We start from the raw sequence: 18,756 nt of genomic DNA, 5'->3' as shown, positions 1-18,756 counted from the left end.
ATATCAAATGCATGTAGGACATCTGTGTGTTTGAGTGTGTACTCAGTGCCATGATGGATATTTATGTTTCATCAATTACCCACTCATGGCAGGAGAACAGTAACAACGGTAGCGAATCACGACTGAACAAACCAATCCATCAATCCTTGCATCTGATGCTATAGTTTTACCTGAGTATATGTGATACAAAATCAGATAATCATAATGATGCAATTAATCAACATCCATTTCCATTGCTTCGTAATTTCCGAAGCAGATTCATGGATGTATAATCAGGTACAAATATATGCATCACTGTTGAGAATGTTGATAGGCCTTTGATGAATGTTGAATATTGTGCTGCTGTTAATTAACGAAGGGTGCTCCCCGAAATAATTGTTCTACCTGAATATGACGACATTATGTTAAATACCTATGCAATGTCCTTGTCCATGTTAATATGATATTAATTGCTTAAGCTGCTCTATCATATCTCGGCATAATATAATGCAGTCAGTTTCCTGGGAAACGATCTTAGGCACTGTGGCTCCGGCGGACTTGAGAGGAGACACATTCACTCATCTGCTTGAATCGCCTTCGCAAAGGAAAAGGAATTAAAAAACAGATTCAGTAGCGTGTTTTCATCTCTTATGCTTAGTTCTCTTCGAGACAGACTCCTCATTTATTTTATAATAATAACTTTTACATGTAAAAATATAGTTTTTTTATATTGTAATCAGCCGGTCACGGTAGCCGAGCGGTCTAAGGCATGTACTGTCTTCGCTCGCTTCGAAACCGGGATCGTGGGTTCGGATCTGTTTCCTGTGAGGTACGAACTGAATTCTTATATATTATTCTTATACACTCCCGGTCACAGTAGCCGAGCAGTCTAAGGCATGTACTGTCTTCGCTCGCTCGGAAGCTGGGATCGTGGGTTCGGATCTGTTTCCTGTGAGGTATGAACTGAATTCTTATATATTATTCTTATACACTGCCGGTCACGGTAGTAGAGCGGTCTAAGGCATGTACTGTCTTCTCTCGCTTCGAAACCGGGATCGTGGGTTCGGATCCCACTCAGGACATGGATGTTTAGTTTGTGTGTTTGCGTTTTTCTGTCTATGTGTACAGGTAGAGGCCTTGCGACGAGCTGATCACCCGCCCAAGGAGTCCTGCCGAATGTGTAAGATCTAGAAAAACCGTAGTGAACGGAGAAGTTCATGGAGGTAGGCCTAGGCCCACTGGGGCTGTAGTGCCAAGGGAAAAAAATATTGTAATCAAATGTACTGTCGCGGTTAAGTATGCATGGATCTTCACCTCCACTCTCCAATACGTCTTAATTGTGTTAAGAAATGACGTTTATTTGTGTATTTATCTATGAAATAATCATTGTTTGTTTCAGGGGACTGGATCGCATGTAAAAAGGGAGCACGGAGAACGTCTTACAACTCATGTTCTTTGGGTATGTTATTTTTGCTTGCCTAAAATCATAAACTTTATCTTGCCTGCTCTGAAACTTCGTATTGCTGTTAAACCTACTGTCACGTCGTTCTCGTGTTAGAAGCAAGACATTAATTCTTTGAAGAACAAATTTCTTCTCATAAATACAAAAATTAATTTCCAGCTTCACATAGAAGATTTTGTTACCATATTAGAACACATCTTTATTCTGATAGTCATGCGAAATGTATTGTGACATGTGGGCCGTTGCTAGGAAACGAACTGGCAAATACGTTGCCGCGGAGAGATAACGGAAGACGGGTTCCATGGCTACGAAAACTGAAATTCGCAGACACTTAGGACCCAGAACGTTGTTTCCTAATTAACACACGATTTCCGAGACAACGCGTTCATGAAAGGAACCTAACCTTGCAGGCGGTGATCTCTGTTCGGTTCTCCTACAGTTATAAAAGGAGTTAATTCGTACATTCATTTCAGTCTGAGAATCTTCGTAGGGGTTCGTCAGACTGACGTCATTGATTGTGGAAGCAATGATTCGTTATTCGTCGCAGTGGAAGAGAAGTCTCTCGTGGTTCAGTAAGGAATTGAGCGAGTCCTAGACAATCACTGATTGTGGGCTGCTATAATTGATTGCAATTATGAAGAAGTGCCAATAAATCTAAATTCGTATCCAGAACCCACTATTATTAGTCACGCTAACCCCGGATACGTGACAATATACACTCCGTGAAAGAAACGCGAAATATTTTAAAGTTAAAGCAAGTAGTAAAAATGAAGAAAGCAGTCTTCTGGGATTTGGCACCGTGTATATGTGGTATTAACCGACGTTTCGGAGGAACGTATCGCCTCCATCTTCAGGGTAGAAGGAAATATATAAGAAATCCGCAAACGAAGAGACCGTGAGAACCGGTAAAAGCAGACTGGGTTCTCACGGTCTCTTCGCTTGCGGATTTCTTATATTTTTCCTTCTACCCTGAAAATGGAGGCGATACGTTCCTCCGAATCGTCAGTTAACACCACATATACACGGTGCCAAATCCCAGAAGACTGCTTTCTTCATAGTCACCGCCTTGAAAGCCTCAAATCTTACAAGTGGTACAAATATTACACACCATACCATGCTTTAACAGGTTAAACATATCGTCCATTCAGTGATTATCCGTACAGAATTTAAGCATACACGTCGCATTTGTAATAGGACGTGTTTCGTGGGCATCTTCATTGCTGTTACTTGCAGTAACGAAATTATATATGGCCTAAGTATATATGGAATTAGCTAATGTGAAATGAAATAATACAACGGTATTATTTTGCTTATCCAATGGATAAAGTATACAACAAGGCCGCGCCATAGCTCAAGCGGTTAGTCGCTGGCTTCCCACCGCGGCGGCCCGGTTTCGATACCGGGGTCTGGTCAAGTGGGATTTATGGTGAACAGAGTGACGCTGGGGCGGGTTTTCTCCGAGTACTTCGGTTTCCCCTGCCAATCTTCATTCCGCCAACTTCTCCATCATCATAATTACCCGGGGCACGCTACAATAGGCCAATCAGTGGCCGCCGTGCCGAGTGAACCCAGTTGGACTCCACCCCCCACTAAGCGAATTAAGAAAAAAGTATACAACTTACCAAGGAGCCATGATTTTTGAGGTTTCTGCCACGAGGACGTCGCAACCGTGTGCTTAAACATTCACAGACTTTTCCGAGCATCTCAGAATTATATCAGTCGATGTTATCTAAGCTTCCAATAATTACGCATTATGTGAATATTAAGCATACACACACACACACACACACACACACACACATATATATATATATATTTGTCCTCGACTGAAAGAGAACATTTATTTTTTCAAATATTGACACACATAAAGTCGAAGTTATTTAAGGTAACATCATTATCTTAATAATTTACCGTAAATGCCAGATGGAAATTAAATTTTGAATTAATAAATTTAAAATTATCGTTGATGACTTTTTACTGAACTGAAACTCAGAAAGGCAATTTCTATTCCAACACTCCGCAGTACGATGATTATTAACTCTCATATCAGAGTTTCAAATGTCTTTAATAGCTAGCTCAGCTTGTAAATGCGATTCAGTGTCCTCAGCAGTCGATACACAGAAGATGCGCAGAGTGTACTTTTCTCGCTGGTTTCTTTGCAATTTCATATTTCTCGTTTGTAATTTTTATTTTATGTGTTCTTAATATTTCCTTACTAATTTTGCTTTCTTAAATATAGTCAAATTTTATTGATTTGCTGTTTTAAGGTCTTATGTCCTTAAGCCTTTTCTTTAAGGGTATAGAGAGGCTGGAGCAAGATCATGCTATATACAAGGCCCAAAACTACCTTAAAGTGGCCCTGAATAAAATACACTATATTTGTGGACATGCCGACCAACACACTAGTACATTTACACTCAGAGATATAGGCCTATAGACATAAATTATTTCATGAAAATAGAGGGACTTTTAAGACGTAGTTTGTGAGAAATCTTTGTATACACTGGCTCTGCTGTCGTGTGCAGACCATGTGTAGTATTTTCAATTTTTTTTGTTTTAATTACCTTGAGGGTAACAGCATGTAAAGGTAGTGTACATAAGGATGAAGCAATCAGTTGAGATCGCGTGACTTGCAGTCTTCTACCGCCAGAGTGCAGCCGTGTCTCCTCCCACAAATAAAACAAGTGACAGATGACATGCGACGAGCGTGAAGACATACTTAAAAAGTACAAGTTTGCTTTCTTCTCTATGAAGGACATAGAAGAAGAAGAAGGGAATAGTAAGATGGTCGTTATGTAATCTTGTCTGTCCCTTTCTTAACAAGAATGATAAATGATTTACACTTAAAACGCATTAAAATATATTGTAGACGGAGTTCATAACATCCGTGTATGGAGTTTATTGGTTTTGTTTAGTGATATGTATTGGCTTGCTATAAAGTAATTAGAAAATGACTGGCTGATTATGAATTGCTTAGAATTTCAGACGAAATTGTTATAATACTAACCACAACGGTACTCACTTCTAGGCGGTGTCTGTTAACTTTTTCTTTGGAGGTTATGTTCAAAGTAACTGTAGTTCGTTATCTTACGCTGTATGACACCATTTTATACCCTGAAAATAATTATAATAAAACTGCCAAGAATTACAATTTTCATGCAGAAAATGTGTCATTAAGGAATAGTTTAATGAATAATGATTTTACAGAATATTGTTAAATTTTGACGGTAGTGGGAGAGATACGCTTTGCATGGAACATTTTGGTTGCTAAACCTAAATGGGAGAGTTCACACGGCGGACGTAGGCGTGGATACGAAGCTAAAAATAAAACATGTAGCAATATTGGGAGTGAAAAGCGGCCTGCGTAGTCTAGAGGTAACGTTCCTACCTCATGACTCGTAGTACGCGGGTTCAAACCCGGCGGAGGTCGTGGAATTTTTAAGGGCGGAAAAATTCAGGGAACAAGTCCTCCGGGAGGGACTTTAAGCCGTGGGTCCCGTGTCGTAGCTTTACGGCACTTAAAAGAACCTCATATCTCCTAAGGATATCACTGAGCCAAATTCAGGACATTTCCCACCCAACAGTAGTCTCTAACACCTCCGATAGATGGGGGAAGCATTATAGATAACGCCAAGCCAGTAGAGGCGAACTCACTGGCTCGGTCTGGACTGATGATACGCACAAATATCGGTAGGGTATAGAGACTGGTTGAATATCATAGAGGGAAGCACAGTGGACCAATACTGGTCTCAGTGCATGGGGAAACCCACCCTCTCCTATAACTAACTAACATTGGGAGTGTGAGGATATGAACTGGATTCAAATGGCTCAGGACAGAGTTCAATGGTGGGATCTTGTGTGCACGGTAATGAACCATCGGGTTTCATATTGGCAGGGGATTTCTTTAGTAGTTCAGAGGCTAACATTTTCAGGGAGGATTACTTCTGCTCCTAAGCCTTGTATTTATGAATTTCAGATCAATAGTAAGCTTGCTTATTAATACAAAATATAAAAAATATTGACACGTGTATGAGTCACTCATAAGAAGGTGTTTGGATTGTTAGTTGAATTTATTGCTCACTCTTTTACAATCGCCTTTAATCAAATCAATTATAGCGCTATCGCAAATCTACCCACTTTACGACTCACTAGGACATGCTACGTCTTCTCACTGTTCACTAGTTATATCCTGGCAACGGATTTGTAACAGTCTCACTGTAGCTACAGCACACATAAGGTCTTCTTTTCAAATGCTAAATCTGTCAATTCTGAGCCTGAGCCTTATGTTACGACCGGCGGTCAGTCGGCCAGTCTGTCTCGGAATAAAGCGCCCATCTGGGGCTTACGACCAAATTTTATTACTGTCAAACAGTTACAGACTTGTTGATGTGGGGCGCTCTTTCTGACGAGAGGGCGGGTCTGTCGTCTACAATTGCTGCTGGTCCTAGCCAGCGCAGTCATTCTCCGGTTCGAGTCCCGCGAGACTCGTCGCCTCCTACGACTCGCAGAGCTACAGTGGAGGTATTCGACCCCGCCTTCACATGGGAGACTGTTTCTAGTTGACTATCAATTATTGTTGTCTTATCGCTTTACAGTCTCGGGTCGGACCACAACATCCGTTGCCTAGCAATAGATATATGCGAACCACATAGGAAACATCTATTGCGACACCTGTTCTATTGTTGCGTGCGTGTGTTGTGGCCGTTACATAGAAATGAGTCTACTCTATTGTTGGTCGCATATTTGTTGCGTGTTTGTTTACGGAGCCGTTCCCTAGCAAAGGGTCTGCATGTAGCAATATATTCGCAACATCCAGCCATTGTTTCCTATCATGCCACAGATTAAACCAGTCCATAACCTCGAACAAGAATTCTTTTACATCTATTTCAATATTCTCCCATATTTGCATAGGACTTTCAAGTGATCTCTGCCTTTCAGGATTTACGTCATAATTTTGCATGACCTTGTTATTTTCCCATGTGTAATTACATTAAACTAAGAACCTCATGAAGTAAATTTGAAAGAATTACAGGCTTGCCGTTCCTATGCTATTTCTCCCGGATCGGCGTTCTGAATATCAGCCTATACCAGATCTCATGCTGCAGCACTGACATCTGACGGCCGGGCAGGTCTACCTGCGTAACGTAGGGTGTGGGTCGCCAACGGTTTTCTGGAGGTCGAGAACCTGTCACACAGTTTCTAATGGACAACGTTTGAATTTACAGAAAAAAAAATGCAAGCTCAAATAACTGAATTTAGCGGATTTGAGGTTGTCGTAGCGATTGCTGGTCTACAATGCCGTATACTCCGATGGAAGTTAACCGATGTTTCGCAAGCACTTCTGGTCTCCATATTCAGGAATCACGTATAAGACGAACAAGCAAGTAGTATTGTAACATATCAACGCATAGCCAGGCAAAAGCTCGATAAACACCCCGCAATACGTGCACGCAACAGTAGGACGGATATTTATAGCTTGTTGCTAGGCAACAGTCAGCGCGTCAATGGACAGGCTAGATAGCCATCACGTGACTTGTTTTCTGTATGGTCTGCGCTACGCAACAATAGAACTGTGTTTTATGCGTTGTCCGTGCCGCGGCTATATAACACGAGTCCGCTTGCAGATAAAAAAAGCTACTAGAAATAGGGTATAATCCTCTGTACTGAGCGTGGACTGACAGAGGCCTTGTATATGTTGTACATAGGAGTATGTATTCACAATAAAATTGTAAATATTTTAAATACTGACAATGGACTTATTACCACCGACTATGACTGATAAATGACAGACCCGACCTCTCGTCATGGAGGGCGCCCCACATGGACAGGACAGTAACTTTCAAACAAGAAGAAAATCTGGTCATGAGCCCCAGCCGGGGCTCGACTGACTGACTGACTGACTGACTGACCGTCAGTCACAATGTGACTTTGACTTTAACTTGAGCTAAGGAGAGTCCAGGAGGGTTCAGCAGTTGAGAGTATAGGGACTAGAATGGAGCGTGTCCTTAGTGAATTGAGTGAATTGTGAAAATTAGTTGAGTACAGATTAGGACAGAGGAGTACAGAGTGATTGAAGACGAAATAACAAGAAGACTTCATAGTGATTTGAAGTGATAATTTCTGTGTTGAGATCCGTTGCCGGGAGACGACTAACGAAAACTGAGAATCCTAGGGAGTGTACAACGGTGAACTCTGCAAATTGTGTAAATCAGCGATAGCGCTGTATTAATTGTAATTAGGAGAGATTGCAACAGAGGTGTTAATAAATCCAATCATCCAAACTAGAACTCGTTATTTTCGTCGCGCGTACCACCCTACACGTGATAATATGAATTACGCAGCCAGATGAGCTCTGGTTGCTTCATGTTGCCTGATTTTTTGGCTTACTCTACGACCCTGAAGATAAAGGCGATATGTTTCACCGAAATGTCGTTTGACTTTCACCAGATCACATGATGTTATATCCCAGAAGGCAGGATTCTTCAACCGAAATAGCTTCTGAGCTTACTTTCTCGCATCGAAACATTTCGAGCGCCGTTGCTTCGCTACACACCGTCTCGCGTAACTCAGCCTGCATGACGTTTAGTCGGTAATTTTCTTAGATTCAGTTAACTTTAAGTACGTTCCAACGCCGTAGTTAATGTGATCTGAACACGTTTTAAACATTTAATACTCTTCAGCGCTGGAGACTTAGTTCGTAGACCGAAAATCATCACAGACTTTCCGAAGATTATCTCACAGTTATGAAATCGTTAGAATATTGCATTTTAGCATCCTGCTGCGTTAGTTGGTCACTTGATGTAACTAAAAAACAAAACTCAGTCTAGCTGAGTCCATCTCGAGAAGCCGCCAGTTGCCCAGCTACTCGAGAATTTCTCCAGACCGTAACTTTCCACCAACACCTATTTTAAGCCAGACCAGTCCAATCCATAACGAACCATCCTATATCTCCAAGATCCATTTTAATATTATCCTCCCACCTACGTCTAAGTCTCCGTAGTGATCTCTTTGAATCTGGCTTCCGCACCAAAATCCTATAAGCATTTCTCTTTTCTCCCATATGTGCTACATGCCCTGCCCATCTCGTCCTCCTTGACTTGATCATTCTGGTTGTGTTTCTCATTTGATACAAGCAGGAAGGTTGCGGGTTCGATTCCCGATGCAAGTTGACCTAATTACTCCAGCCTACTATGGCCCTGGGTTCGACTCAGCCTCTAACAGAAATGAGTACCAGGAATCTTCCTCTCTTCCACGAAATACACATCGCTGCAAAGGGCGGCCGGCGCTTAACGCTGACAACCTTACACGCCATCTGTGAGCTGACTGTCTGAGAGATGTGGAGCCTCGACCGCTCACACCACAATGGGCCTTCACGGCCTGTTACAGGGACAGTCTTACCTTCACGTATATATATATAAGTTGTTATGAATATATACAAATACTCGCGTACATGAAAACCCTCCGAAAAATATCAACGTGCCCTCTGGCTTGCGGTTGCCGAGGTGGGTCTCATTTCTCTTTTAAAATATACCACGATTTCACAGTGCTCATCTAGTCCTCTTCGCTGCCTTCCGAGTTCATGACAAGCCCGGTAAACGGCGTCCCTACCCTGGCAGTTTGACAGGTCTCTCATGATAAATTTCATCTCTTGACACATTCCCTCTTCTTTTCACAAAAATATGTTACCTATTTCTATTTTCTGCTTCCCAAAGACACGGGTGTACACCGCAGGCTGCGCATTGTTGTACGTCACACTGTTTTGCTGAAACTGGTGAGCTTTGAAACGCCAAGCGTGAGTTTAGGAAAGGTCTTTTATAGGATACTCGCAGGACACCTAATCCAAAACGCTGCTCTATTCTGCAACATTGAAAATGAAGTTTGTAGTTCACAGTGTTGGCAATGCCGTGTGTTTTTTTGAGGATTTAGTTCACTGCATTAAAGGAAAGCTCAGCCTTGTGAGTTCAACATGATTTCCTTATATCAGTGATTTCCTCAATTATGCTTATGAACAAACCTGCTGTTCTTCAAGAAATTTAATATGAATGCCATAATAGGCCACTCCCCTCTCTTAAATTCCAGTTTCCTACAATTAATTATTACTTAATGGCCGACGTACAAATTTCTGGCGTATGGTGATCATAGCAAGACTTACTGTACGACTTAGCGTCCATGTATTTATCGTCCATCAATATTGCAAGACAAACAGCTACAGTGTCTTAATCCGTGTTAAAATCAGTAGCAGTTTTAACATAATTTAATGAAATATTTGTAACATATCAAGACACCTGAAGATGGCCGTTTGGGGCCGAAACATGTATCAAAGTGTATAATGTTAAACTAAAATTAAAATTAAGTAGTGAATAAACAAGCGTTGCAATATTGACGGACGATAAATACATGGACGTTAAGTTAAACAATTGCAAGCCCGCCCTGTAGCTCAAGCGGTTAGTCGCTGGTTTCCCACCGCTCCGGCCCGGGTTCGATTCCGTGTCCTTCTGGAATCGAACCCTTGCCTCCCTGCCCATAGTCCGTCGCTATACCGCCTGATCTGTCTGGGCTCCTATGTGTAGTTATAATAATAATAATAATAATAATAATAGATTGTATACGTTATATTTACGAAATTTAGAAATATTTTTAAGATAGTTATTCTGAATAATGTCTTGGCTCTGAGAAAATGTTCTATCACTTGATTACTTGAAGAGTGATGACTAATTAATTAGTCTGGAATGTAACGCCGTGCACTTCGACAATTTTTTCCTTTTTCCTTTTCGCTCCCACTTTGGAGAATAGGGCTAATTTCTCATTTTCACTGATCATTCTTACTGACGGCAGGACTCCTTGTACGGGTGATCAGTTCGTCGCAAGGCCTCTACCTAAACACAGAATAAACACACACCAAACATCCATGCCTTGTGTGGGAGTCGAACCCATGATCCCGGCTTTCGACCGAGGGAAAACAGTACACGCCTCAGACCACTCGACTACCGTGACCGGCTACTTTGATAGATACCATAATTTCTGCCGATTACCCTCCCCTCTAGTGATCATTCTAGAAAGATGAAGTGGAAGATTATCTTCTAGCCTGAAGGTGGAGGCAGAAACTTCACCCGAAATATTTATATACTTATCACACTACATTCAACAAGATTTTAACCTTAATATGAACTACAGAATTTCTCCAGTGTCTCTAGACAGACATCGGCAAAAGGCCAATTCACTTCATGGAGCTAAACCTCCATGAGAAGCCGCCAATTGTGCAGCGACTCGAGAACTTCCCAGCATTTTACGGAACCCTTGTTCACAAGAGCCATCCACTGGCCCCTATCCTGAGCCAGATCAATTCAGTTCATACCAGCCCATCCCGTCACTCTTATTTTCCATACTTTCCACCCACCTACGTCTTGGTCTTCCGAGTGGTCTCTTTCCTTCTGAATTTCCCACCAGTATTCAGAATAGTGATATCAAACCAGCGACCTTTTAGTATTATGTATGATAACCTATCACTAACGAACTCTACCTTCTTAACTGCTGGTACTCTTCTCTTATGTACAAAAAATACCTGTAACTAATTCATGATTTTCATTCCCCTTTCCATAGAGTAATGCATACTCACTTGCTGGTTCAGTGCCACCTCAGAGAGACGTCGGCATGATCCATACCGCATTCTCCTCTGCTTCCCTACTTCACCAAGTACGCAGGTGGATCAAGATTCACAGAGACAAAAAGGATTATAGAGACAATGAACGAAGGTGATGTTGAGCCTTTTTTATATTTTTGCGGACCTCGTGATAGTTTTTTTTTCCTTGGCACTACAGCCCCTGTGGGCCTAGGCCTACCTCAATGAACTTCTCCGTTCACTCGGTTTTTTAGATCTTACACATACGGTAGGACTCATTGGGCGGGTGATCAGCTCATCGCAAGGCATCTACCTGTAGAGAAACACAGAAAAACGCACACAAACATCCATGCCCTTGAGTGGGATTCGAACCCACGATCCCGGTTTCCGAGCGAGCGAAGACAGTGCATGCCTTAGACCGCTCGGATACCGTTACTGGCTTTGTGATAGTTTAGATCAGTATAATATTAAAATGATTCTGAAAGACGTAGGATGCGTTTATGTGAACTGGATTCACTTAACTGAGGACGAGGACTAGAGTAGAGCCCTCGTGAACACTGTAATCAACCTCCGAATTCCATAAAAGGCAATGAATTTTTTGAATGGCTGAGCAGCTGTTAGCTTTACAGTAAATAATCTGCACCATATAATTAGTTATTTAAAACTAATTTGTTCTCTTCATTAGCCTGACGACGTTTGTGCTGTAGGTCCGCAGGTAAGGTGCAGTTCTCTCTCTCTCAATTTATGTACGAGTCGATTATTGGTTCCTGCATTATGTGGAGGCGTGGCTGCGTTTGCTATTTTTTTCTCAACAAAAGGGACGAGATAAGAAATCACCTGCTGAGTTCGGTGGATGAGGGTTGATTGCTCGGCCGAGCACTTCAGGACCTTTTCTTTGAAACGGTCGCAACGTAGATGTTGCAATAACCTGCCAGGATGGACTGCTTCGTTGCTCAAAACATGACATAATTTGTGACATTTGGTTTCGTTTGTCTGTTTCTCTACGTCTCTTTCATCACCCTCCGTTTATGTCCTAAACATTCTTCGCAAAATCTTATTAAGGCAATCATATCAAAAAAAGATGGGGTATGTATGGCATCTAGCATGCAAAATTCTAGTCGTAAAACCACTTTGAAGATCTGGTTACAGAAGGAAGATTATTGAAATCGATTCTAAAGTATAATAAAATGTACGGTTGTGGACTGGTCCTGTGGCGGGCTTTTGAGCCTATCGTAATAAATGCTTGGGTCACTGAAAAGCTGGGTTCTTTTTCGACAGGCAAGGAGTTCTCGAGTCCTAAGGAGACTCCTACTTCAGGAATTATATTAATACTGTGCTGAACACTGTCCATTGTGTGAGGCATACTTGATACACACAACGTTAAAGAAATGGGCTTACTTTCGTCTTCATATAATTTGTTATCATTATGGTGATAGATTTTTATAAAGCTTTATTCTGTGAAGTCTTTTGGAAAATTGTTCAGTGCTAGGTTATTATGCTAACTCCTGCCTTATGGAGCTAATTAATTAGTTTGTAAGTCAGTGAGTATGCCTAATAGGAGATGGGACAGACAAAAGAATAAAGAAAAACTATTGAATGCATTTTCATAGTATGCCAGACGAAGCACAAAAAGTCATCTGACATTTGTGAAACAGTTCTTCAGTGACTGCATATATCCATCCTGCCATGACACACATCAAGTCCTAAAACTTTGAGAAGTCGGCGACACAACTTGGAGGCAGACTGGGTTTGGCTATGAGACGCATCGGAATGCGACATTCCACTTTTCATTCATTGTTGGTGCTGCCCTCTCTTTTCAGAGTAATGATAGGCTTGTCGTCATTGACTGGCTGGGTGATTTCTTCTTTTCCATTCATCTCCTGTTCATTGTCTTAACTTCCGTCCTTTGAGGGACCATTTGAAAGACAACACCGTATCAATGAAATATGCAAGGGATTCATAAATTATGTGTTCTATATCAAATGTTTGGTATAACGTTCCTCTTGCAGGTGTTCTCCATGTTGTACTTCAAAATGCTGAGATGTGTTATACGAGGAAGAGTCAGTAGATAGGTCACAAAGTGAAGTAAAGCAGCTGTAACAGATGTAATAATTTTCTATGTGTATCACTAGGTAGCAGCACAGTCAAATTTCATTACAGTCTAGATAACAGATGTGCATGCGCATGTTCAGAGGCTGGTTTCAGTAGTCAAAATGGCGACCGTGCTTGAGGTTGTATACTACCGAAAAGCAGCGTTCTATTGTGCTTTTTTATGGGCAAAAGAACTCAATGCAAATGATATTCTTAAAGAAATGATCCTTGATTAATGTATGAAGTATTTGTCGCGTAAAGCGGTTTAAAACTGGGTCGAGAAAAGATAATATTAAATTTTGGGAATGCCTGTTATCATCCGGTTAGGAATTATTCATGTCGCTTTTAAGAACGTAGGTTTAAAAATTAAAATATAACTACAAATATATGATTTTACAATTTTTTATTTATGGTTCTCACAGCAGTGAATGTGAATTGTATGGCCTTAGTTTTAACAAAGTTTAGCTGGCAGAGAGCCTCGCGTTTCGGAGGAACTTATCGCTTCTATCTTCCGGGTCGAAGGGTAAACTAGCTGCTTTCTTGCTTGACTTAATCTTCAACCTTGAAGACAGAAGCGATATGTTGTTCAGAAACATCAGGATGTGTAGGAGCTACATAGTGTTTCAACTCTTTATAATTGTACCTGTTGCATTTCTGCATGAAACTTAGTCTCTCTCTCTCTCTCTCTGAGAGAAGAGAATGTTGAGGAGAAACTAACAGGGGGCAGGAGAATATTACATAATAAGGAGCTTCATGGTTTGTACTCTTAATCGAATATCAGGGTAATCAGATCAAGAGAGGAGATTTGGGGAGACAAGTAGCACGCATTGCAGACATGAAATTTTTCAGTTGATCCAATTCTTCCAGCCGCACTAAGGCCCTGGGGTCGACTCAGGCTCTAACAGAAATGAGTACCAGGAATTTTCCTGGGGCTGAAAGGCGTCCTGTAAAGCTGACAACCTCACTGCCATCTGTGAGTCGATTGTCTAGAAAACATGGGAGCCTCGACGTCTCACAAACCTATGAGCTTCAACGGCCTGTTAACAGGGATAGCTTTACCTTAACGATTTCTGTGTAAAGTTACCGGAAATGAAATTCATTTCGCACGGAAGAGCAACTTTGAAAATATATATTAACATAAGTATGTGCACACATGGCGTAGATTTTGTTCTGTATTTGAACTGAGTGTTGTGTTTGCGTTATGTACAGTTCACACTTACCTCCATTACCGTCACTGTAGCCTACCATTAGCATGAAATGATGACGTAAATTTATGCTATATTTTGGCTTAGCCTCTAGCATATGAACACGCTATTTCTTGAAGTTTTAGTTTAGCGGAACTCAGCATAGGAGAATGAGTGTACCGCTTATTTTACGAGTAGCAGATTATGGTTTTAGGTCTCAGAGTACATACCGGTATAATTTCACTTTAGAATACGTAGGGCAAAATTTTTTGTTTCAAGGAATTTAAGAAAATACTCTTCTCCAAGTATAATCAGAATGATCAAGTCAAGGAGGATGAGGTAGGCAGGTCATGTAGCACGAATGGGGGAGACGAGGAATGCGTATAGGATATTGGTGGGAAAGCCAGAAGGAAAGAGACCACAGGGAAGACCAAGGCGTAGGTAGGTGGACAATATTAGAATGGATCTTAGAGAGATAGGATGTGGTATGAGTTGGATATATCTGGCTCAGGATAGTGACCAGTGGAGGGCTCTTGTGAACATAGTGATGAACCTTCGGGTTCCATAAAATACTGGGAAATTCTTGAGTAGCTGTAGAATTTGCGGCTCCTCAAGAAGGTCTCAGCTCCATGAGTAAGTAAGTAAGTAATCGATGTGCCCGGGCTTGGGGATCGAACCTAGACAGGTAGGCTGCTTATCATAATTGTAGTTTATTGTCACAGGTTGATTTTATAGCAGTAATATCGGTGCGAAGGTGAGTGCATTGCAGAAAGAGCATCCCTTCGTAACGGTGTTTTTCTATTGGCCTGCGGCGAATTTTGTACGTTAATTTCTGTGTAGGCAGACGAAGATCCACCCATTGAGTGCAACCTCCAGTCATTGTTGCTGAGAGAAGCAAAACTCAGCACCACGCCCTGTCTATACACTCTCGGGTCCCAGCAAAGCGGACCTTCTTGACTAAATAATTCCACAGAGCAGAGTCCTCCACGAGCTAGTCAAGTTGTGTCTCCTTTCTTCTAGAGTCCCGGACTTTATTGTCGCGTTCCAGTTGGCCACATCCTGAGCCATATGGACCTAGTTCACTTATTCAAAGATATTCTCTGTACGATTCTTAATGATAGTAAATAAATAATAATGATAATGACCGCCTCTATGGTCTAGTGGTCAGAGTTCCTGGCTAAAGATCCCGGGTTCGATTTCCGGCGCTACCAGATTTTCTGATAAGTAGAGGCTCTGTAACGGGGTCCACTCTTCCTCATGAGGATAATTGAGGAGCTATTTTAAGGAAACAGCGGCTCCCGTTTAGAAAACCGAAATTAACGGCTGTGGGAATTCGTTGCACGACCACGTGACACCCTCTATCGGCTAAAGTTGGCACTAACCTCGCCAACAAGCAGCCGTCGCTCGGTCGGTAAAGTTCGCTCGCGGACTCAAGCCACAGAGTTTTTTGTTTAATAATAATAATAATAATAATAATCTTCAAGTTTTGAGCTTGTTAGATCATTCCGTTTTCAAACACGAAGTAACATGAGGGTTATCAACAATTCTTTTTTTGTAAGATTTGAGGTTTTCACGGCTGTGACTATGAAGAATGCCGCCTTGTGGGATGTGGCGCCGTGTACATCTTGTGTGAACTGACGTTTCAGAGGAACGTATCACCTCTATACTGAAATTGGAGGCGATGCATTGCTCCGAAACGTCGGTTCACACAAGATCTACACGGCGCCACATCCCACAAGACGACATTCTTAAACTCTTTTTCTTTTCCCTATACGTGAGCAGGTTACCAACCTATTGCAAAACAGGGTTTCGTTCTATTCAGAGTTTCCTTCAGTTAGGTTGCCTACCATCGCTAATGAGTACAGTCCAAGTAACCCTGGGAAAAGGCCCTTGCCAGGCACTACCCACAGGGCCAGTGGCACCTGAACTCGCATAACACAGGGTCGCCACTCTCCGCAGTCTGGCTGTCTCTTGTGAGACTTCCAGCTTTCCACAGTCTCTTCCCGAACGTCCGTTTCTTGTTGTGCGACCTTATTCTTGTTTTGTCCCGTACGCTTGTGTCCTGCACAGCGTGTAATCTTCCTCATGGCTGCGGGTACTTCTTTCCGCGGTCCACAATTTCTTTGAGTCCAGTATTTCCTGAAGATGTTTCTCTTGCGCCATGCCACTGTTGCACGGCGGGACACCTTCCTTCAGGCGGCAGCCAACTTCCTCCGGGATCCACAAATTCCTCGGGTCAGTTTCTCGGCTCCCCGCGTAGCCCTGCAGCTTTCTTCTTGCCCCTATGCCTCTTCTTCCGTCCTTTCACTGGTTTCTCTGCGGTGGGGACTTCTCGTTGTTGGGCCAACTTAGGTCGGCTCTTCTTCTTCTGGACGTTCCTCCGTCTTTTCTCGGGAGGCCATCGTCTCTTTGGGTAATCGGCATCAATTCTTCTTCACGTTCTCTGACCAGCATCGCTGTGGTGTCTTGTACGGGTACTTCTTGATGCTCCACTACGGACTGCATCTTCTCTGCATCTGCCTCCATCGCTTCTTGGCAGGCCGTTCTCTCGTTTCGGCATGTCTTTAGGGACTGAATTGCAACCTATTCGTCAGGAATCTTTTGCTGCTCCAACACATCCTCTTTTTCTCTTGGATTTGTCTCCGTTGAATCTTGGCAGTCTGTCGTCTCTTCCTGCCAGGCATTCACGTTGGCTTTCAACCTCTTGTCTCGCATGGCAACCGTCCTTGCTTCGATGGCTGTCGTTTCTGGACGGAAGGCTTCTCTTTCTGCGGCCAGTTCTTCTCGCCAGGTTTTCAAGTCGGCTTCCATTTTCGCCAGCAGCCGTTCGATCATTTCTTCCATCTCCATCATGTGGGAGTATAATTCGTTGTTACTTGTGGCGTGTTTAAGTTCGTAAACAAATTCTGATACAGAATTGTCACGTGTTGGGTTTATAACGCGACAATATTATTTATGACTTAATGCGAAACGAACTGTCCGCGCCATAGCTCAAGCAGTTAGTCGCTGACTTTCCACCACGGCGGCTCTTCTGGCCTATTGTACCAGCTCCAGATGATAGGTGAGGGTGATTGTGGAGCAATTGGTGGAATGAAGATTGGCAGGGGAAACATTTAAAACTTGTGTTCAGCTATATAGTTTCTTGTAATTTTTTCCTGTTGTTCTACAACCCTTTGTTGGGAATTGGCCTCTTCTTCTGTTTCGTAATCTTTTTTATACAAACGATAGGACCCTAGGACGAGGGTTCGGCCCGTCATATGGCACACAGACACCCGTGCCTCGAGTGGGATTCGAACCCACGATTCCAGTGTTCGAGCGGGCGATGACAGTTCAGACCACGCGGCCACAGTGATCACCATGTTTGTTGTAATATTGAAGGTTATTAAGTTCTTAATTTTTATTATGTAATTCTTAACTGACGAGAGTAAACACGAAAGGTGAATGTGGGCACACACTGTAAGTGCATATGGAACCGTCTTGAGCCAAGACAGCAAAAATACATATAAATTCTTTACGTATTAATTTTATGAGCTGTGAAAACTGAGTAAAGTAACTGGCTGGCCGTGCCATAGCCGAAGCAGTTATTCGCCGGCTTCCCACCTCGACAGTCCGGATTCTAGCCCAGGTTAGGTCATGTGAGATTTGTGGTGGACGAAGTGGCAATGGGACAGGTTTCCCCTGCCAATTCTCATTCCACCGACTGCTCCACACTCATTATCTATAAACCGGTGCTGGTACAATAGGGCAATTAGTGGTCGACGTACCAAGTGGACTGTCTCACCCCACCCAAAGAAACTTAAAAGAAGTGACTCGCTACGAGCTAAGTGACCGGTACACGTTTCCCCGAAGGGCTCTCACCTCGTCATGCCCGTCTCAGTCCGCCTCTCATCCACAGGATGTCCGAGACTCCTTTTCCGCAAGCAAAGTCTTCAGAACTAACCTCTCGCCCCTACCTAATGCCGAAATTAATAATGCGTGTAGCTACATCTCCACTTCATTTAAACACACAGATACTTTTCCTTTATGTCCATTAAGCTATAAATATATGAAATATATCTTCATAATATCATCTTTGCCGATCACGGTAGCCGCGCAGTCTGAAGCATGAACTGTCTTCGATCTCTCGAACCCTGGAATCGTGGGTTCGAATCCCACTGAAGGCATGGATGTCTGTGTGCTTTTATTCTGTGTGTAGGTAGCGGCCTTGCGTCGGGTTGATCCCCCGTCCAAGGAGTCCTACCGACTGTGTAGCAACAAGAAACTGTAAAAGCGGCCAAGGCCCAAAAAAAGGCTGCAGAGCCATAATAATAATAATAATAACAATAATAGTAATAATGTCATCTCTGAGTTATGGACATAAAATATGAACTGTTTCATCTTCAGGGATCACATCTTCTGGTTTATGTGTAAGTGGTGGGTTG

General features: G+C 42.5%; 1 long non-coding RNA gene across 1 annotated transcript in view; it reads left to right on the top strand.

Annotated features, from left to right (window-relative positions):
- The first annotated feature begins 1,383 nt into the window (after nucleotides 1–1,383).
- LOC111865038 overlaps nucleotides 1,384–18,756 on the top strand; it is a 425,443-nt gene continuing 408,070 nt past the window's right edge. The window contains exon 1 of the long non-coding RNA XR_002842892.2: nucleotides 1,384–1,438. This is a non-coding gene — a long non-coding RNA (uncharacterized LOC111865038). The remainder of the gene's footprint in view (nucleotides 1,439–18,756) is intronic.

This window comes from Cryptotermes secundus, unplaced genomic scaffold (assembly GCF_002891405.2).
Source record: "Cryptotermes secundus unplaced genomic scaffold, Csec_1.0 scaffold971, whole genome shotgun sequence".
NCBI lineage: Eukaryota > Metazoa > Arthropoda > Insecta > Blattodea > Kalotermitidae > Cryptotermes > Cryptotermes secundus.
Note: the sequence above shows the minus strand (reverse complement) of the source record. Positions and strands in the feature narration are given on the sequence as shown.